Here is a 6000-nt window from a genome sequence, read left to right as displayed (position 1 = left end):
AACACGCAGGCGCTACTTGCACGCTACGATAGGGCGCACTATGACACCCTAGAAACACTTCTACAGCACTTGCCAGATCAGTATAAGGAGGGTGCAGAGATGCTGATTCAGGAGGGTAAACTCATTACCAATGCCTCCATCAAGTGTGCTCTAGATGTGGCTGATACCGCCTCGCGAGCCATCAATACTAGCGTTCTGCTACGCCGGCATGCGTGGCTCAGAATATCAGGCTTTAAACCAGACATTCAGACCACCATCCTCAACCAAACAGTAAATCCAGACCACCTGTTTGGACCTGAAGTAGATGCCACACTCGAAAAGAAGGACACTGACACCGCTAAATCTATGGGTGCCCTTCAGTCCCAGCAGTTTCGGGGTGGTTCCTTTCGCCGCTCCAATACCAGAGGCACCTCAAGGGGTCAAGCGTCACAATCCACGCAATTCTATAAAGCTAACACCCAACCTCATACACCAACAAAGGTAGGGGTGGATACCGTGGCAACAACGTCAAGGGCAGAGGACGTGGAAATAACAGCTCCAGGTCCTCCACCGCTAGCAAACAGTGACGCCTTGTCACTGCCCCCCTACCACACAACACCGGTCGGGGGGAGACTCCAGCAGTTCCTGCCCGTGTGGAGGTCCATCACCACGGACAGGTGGGTCAAATCTCTCATTCAGTACGGTTATTGTCTGGAACTCACTTCCATCCCACCAAACATACCTCCAAGGAACCGTCCTATGTCCGGCGAGCACTTGCACTTGTTGCAGCAAGAAGTTCAGGTCATGCTGCAAAAAGGGGCAATAGAACTCGTTCCACTGCAGGAAAGGGGAACAGGGGTTTACTCCCTGTACTTTTTAATCCCAAAAAAGGACGGATCTCTCAGGCCCATCCTGGACCTCAGACCTCTCAACATGTACATTCTGTCAGAGCATTTTCATATGCTTACTCTGCAACAGGTTCTCCCACTGCTCCAGCAAGGGGACTTCCTGGCAACTCTGGACCTCAAGGATGCATATTTTCACATCCCCCTGCATCCTTCACACAGGAAGTATCTGAGGTTCACCATTCAAGACCAGCACTACCTGTTCAAGGTCCTGCCCTTTGGGGTCACCACAGCGCCCAGGGTCTTCACAAAGTGCCTGGCGACAGTGGCGGCGCACCTAAGACGTCAGAACATCCACGTATACCCCTATCTGGACGACTGGCTCATTCAAGCAAAGTCGTACAGACAGTGCGCCGACCACGTGTCCCAAACCATTCACCTTCTGCACGATCTGGGATTCTCACTGAATTACCCAAAGTCCCATCTCCAGCCCGCTCACATACGGCAGTATCTGGGCGCGACCATAAATACTCTGGTGGCTACAGCCCAGCCAAATTCAGTGAGGATCAACAGCATTCTATCGCTGATTCAAAAATTCAGACCTCAACACTCGCTTCCAGCACGAGTGTTCATGCAGTTGATCGGCATGATGGCCTCCTGCATCTCCATTGTCCCGCACGCGAGACTACATATGCGCCCGCTTCAGGAGTGCTTAGCACGTCAGTGGACTCAGGCTCATGGGCAATTAAAAGACCTAGTGTTGGTGAGCGGTCGGGCATACAACTCTCTGCATTGGTGGAATCCACAAAACCTTTGCAAGGGCCGACCGTTCCAGGAGCCTGTGCCACAGATTATCCTGACGACGGACGCCTCTCTCCAGGGTTGGGGAGCGCATGTACTCCACTACACAGTGCAGGGACTATGGACACCACAGCAGAAGAAGATGCACATCAATGTGTTGGAACTGATGGCAATCTTCATGGCCTTAAAGGCGTTCAAAGTACATCTGTGCAACAAGGTCGTGTTGATCCGGACGGACAACATGACAGCCATGTACTACATTCAGAAACAGGGAGGGACACACTCACCACAGTTGTCTCATCTGGCTCAGAGCATGTGTAAGTGGGCCATTCAGAGGAACATCTTTCTCATGGCAGAACACCTCCCAGGCAAGGAGAACCAGATGGCGGACCTGCTCAGCAGGCACAGCCACCAGATGCACGAGTGGGAGATACACCCATCAGTACTCCAGCCGTACTTTCAGACATGGGGTCATCCAGAAATAGACCTGTTCGTCACAAGGGAGAACGCTAAATGCCAAAGCTTCGCCGCCAGGTTCCCACACCCGCAATCGCAGGGCAATGCGATATGGATGAACTGGTCAGGCAAATTTGCGTACGCTTTTCCCCCAGCACCCCTGATACCGCTGGTGGCACGCAAGCTCAGGCAGCACTCGATGACCCTCATCCTGGTTGCTCCAACATGGGCTCGCCAACCATGGTACACTACGTTTCTGGAACTGTCCGTGGTACCGCATCAAAGGCTTCGCCTCACACCCAGCCTTCTGACGCAGAGCCATGGCGACATTCAGCACCCAGATCCGCAACAGCTCAACCTGGCGATCTGGCTTCTGAAGTCCTAGAGTTTGGCTACCTCAATCTTCCCCCGGATTGCATGGACATCATTCGGGAGGCAAGAAAGCCCACTACTAGAGCCTGTATGCGGCCAAATGGAAGCGGTTTGTCATGTTCGAGGCATGTGGGCTGCTGAATTCATATCTGTGCATAGATCGCCGCCTAGTGTTGGGTCCGTATGATTGCACATTGTTGTCCTGGAAGAGTCTTCGAAGTATCACGAGATAGGTGGCTCCTCCCCTGGACTACAGTGCGCATGGGCATCGGCTCCATCCCCAGATTGTTTTTTTCCGCCATTGGGTTCGGATGTGTGTCGGTTCCCTCTGTCGGAACCGATAGTTGTTAACTCTCTTCACTCGAGACCAAAAGGTCTTTAGGCTTGGCGCCGGTATAGTTTTCGTTCGGGTTTACTGTTTTCTCCAGCTCCGAACTCTCGCTGCCCTTCCGCGTGCTGTCGGCGCGGACGGGCCTACACGACGCTCCAGACATGGAACGGACTCCGTTTAAACGGTGCCCGGTTTGCAACGCGAAATACTCGCACCTCGACGTGCACCCAGTGTGCAACACTTGTCTGTCGCCGGACCACGACGAGGCCAGGTGAATGGCCTGCTCAAAGTTCCGGTGCAAGAAGACCCTCAAGATTCGTCGGGCTGCGAGACTCCAGGCCAAACTGTCTGCGCCCCCTCCGGACAACATCTTCGAGGAAGAAGTCGGAGACGACGATGTCCAGCAGGTTTCGGACTCTAGCCCTGCGTCCGAGGGGGAGGCCTACGACGCAGGGGACGAGGAGTTTGACGAAGCCGACGACTAGGTAGGGGACGACGATACGGCCATTGCCACCGTGGGGGATAGCTCCGAGGAGGAGCACCCCCGGACTGACTCAGGGGTCGACCCCCATTCTGCGGCCCAGGTCGAGGGATCGCCTTCGGGCCTTACCCAAGACCATGTTATGAGTCCAGCAGCCCCGCCTACGAGCCCGGCCACGGACATTTTGGAGGTGCCACTCACATTTACAAAAACGAAAGTGAAGCCTTCGGGTTCAACAGCTCCGGCTTCGAAACCGAAAGTGAAAGCCGTACAGAAGGCTCTGGAGGCGTCAAAACCTAAAAAATCCAAAATGGCCGACATGGACAGTCCCGCCAACATGGCCGACCCGAAGGCATCAGGGTCGGTGCCGAAGGCAAAGTCGTCCGACGCGGCTGCGTCGGCGCCGAAGATTGTCGCGGTCGACGACCCGAAGAAGGCTTCGAAGAAGCGTCAAGGCGATCCCAAAGCTCTGGCTTCCCCGGCCCCGGCCGTCGGAGCCAAGGACGGTGCCGCGTCGACTCCGAAGACGGTGCCTCTCGCCGACACCACTCCCAAATCTGGGAAATCAAGCGAGGCGGTCACTCCCTCTCCAGCCCTTTCGAAGAAGGTCCAGGAGTCCCTGCAACGGATTCGAAAGGCCGCGGTGCTTACCGACCCTGAAGCTGGGGTGTCGAAGCCCGCGCAGAAGCCGTCCAAGGCACAAGCGCCTATCCGCATCACCCTACCGCCGAAGTCGACGCCGAAGGCCTTCGCTTCGAATCAGGGGGCTGGGGTGCCCTCAAAAGAGGTGTCGACGCCCAAAGCATTTCCGTTAGTGTCTAAACCTCGGCTCCAACCACTCGCGGAGGAAGAACGTCGTGAAGTCATCATCGACGCCAATACTGGGTAACCGTCCCTCCTCAAGAGAAAAATCACCACGGAGCCGGTGCTGGAACACTTTCGCATTCCTCTAAAAAACAAAAAGGACTCTGCGGGTACTTCAGCGCCTCTGACGCCGGCGTCCCCAAGTGACCTGCCGCGTTCCCCAACTCGCTCTACCGCGGGGGATGACAACGAGGAGGAGGTCGAGTACAACTATCCGGCGTACTCGGATCCGGAGGAGGAACATGAACCTTGGTCGGCCGGAGGCGACCCTGAGGACCCGCAGTCGGGTCAGGAACCGCATCTCTTTGCGGCAAAACCTTCGCCAACGGAGGACTCTGCTGCCTTCAACGCGCTGATCGAGAGAGCTGCGGCTAACCACGATGTCGAGCTGCACTCCGATCCTGTGGATGTGGACTTTTTATTTGACACTTTCTCTGTGGCCGAAAAGTCAATCAAAACTTTGCCAATGCTCAAGGGAGTGCTCAAGCACGCGCAGGAGGTCTTCAAGGAGCCCACTCGGGCACGTGTCATCAATCCACGCATTGATAAAAAATATAAGGCAGCGCCCTCGGATCCAACATATATCAAGGGACACTTGCCACTAGACTCTTTGGTTGTTTCCAACGCTCGCAAGAGGGCGAACTCACAGACAACTGGTGACGCTCCTCCCCCGGACAAAGAGTCGAAAATATTTGAGGCCTCAGGGAAACGGATTGCTGCACAGGCAGCTAACATTTGGCGCATCTCTAACACGCAGGCCCTACTTGCACGCTACGATAGGGCTCATTATGACACCCTAGAAGCACTACTGCAGCACTTGCCTGACCAGTACAAGGAGGCAGGGGAGATGTTAATTCAAGAGGGAAAGCTCATCACAAACGCTTCCATAAAATGTGCGCTAGATGTGGCTGATACGACATCCAGGGCAATCAACACTAGTGTGTTGCTCAGAAGGCATGCATGGCTTAGGATTTCAGGGTTTAAACCTGATATACAAACAACCATCCTGAACCAAACGGTTAATCCTGACCATTTGTTCGGCCCTGAGGTGGATGCGACGCTTGAGAAAATGAAAAAAGATACAGACACTGCTAAGTCTATGGGGGCCCTTCAGTCTCAGCAGTTTCGGGGTGGCTCCTTTCGCCGCTCCAATACCAGAGGCACCTCAAGGGGTCAGGCATCGCAATCCGCCCAGTACTACAAAGGCAATACCCAAACCTCGTACACCAACAAGGGTAGAGGTGGCTACAGAGGCAACAACATCAAAGGCAGGGGACGTGGAAACAACAGCTCCAGGTCCACCGCCGCCAACAAGCAGTGACGCCTTGTCACTGCCCCCCGACCACACAACACCGGTCGGGGGGAGACTCCAGCAGTTCCTGCCCGCGTGGAAATCCATCACCACGGACAGGTGGGTCAAGTCTCTTATCCAGTACGGTTACTGTCTGGAACTTACCTCCACTCCACCGAACATACCTCCAAGAAGCCGTCCTATGTCCGGCGAGCACTTGCTCTTGTTGCAGCAGGAAGTTCAGGTCATGCTGCAAAAAGGCGCAATAGAGCTCGTCCCACTGCAGGAAAGGGGTACAGGAGTTTACTCTCTGTACTTTCTAATCCCCAAAAAGGACGGATCCCTCAGGCCCATCCTGGACCTCAGGCCCCTCAACTGGTATATTCTCTCGGAGCACCTCCATATGCTCACGTTACAGCAGGTACTCCCTCTGCTTCAACAGGGGGACTTCCTGGCTACATTGGATCTAAAAGACGCTTACTTTCATATCCCCCTGCATCCTTCCCACAGGAAGTATCTCAGATTCACGATCCAAAACCAGCACTACCAGTTCAGGGTTCTGCCGTTCGGGGTCACCACA

At 54.8% G+C, this 6000-nt stretch overlaps 1 protein-coding gene across 3 annotated transcripts in view; it reads left to right on the top strand.

Annotated features, from left to right (window-relative positions):
* The window catches only part of ZFC3H1 (zinc finger C3H1-type containing), an 833014-nt gene that overhangs the window by 488527 nt on the left and 338487 nt on the right, over positions 1-6000 (top strand). The window lies entirely within an intron of this gene.

Source organism: Lissotriton vulgaris, chromosome 1_1, assembly GCF_964263255.1.
Source record: "Lissotriton vulgaris chromosome 1_1, aLisVul1.2, whole genome shotgun sequence".
In the NCBI taxonomy this organism is placed as follows: domain Eukaryota; kingdom Metazoa; phylum Chordata; class Amphibia; order Caudata; family Salamandridae; genus Lissotriton; species Lissotriton vulgaris.
This window is presented reverse-complemented; position numbering and strand designations above follow the sequence as displayed.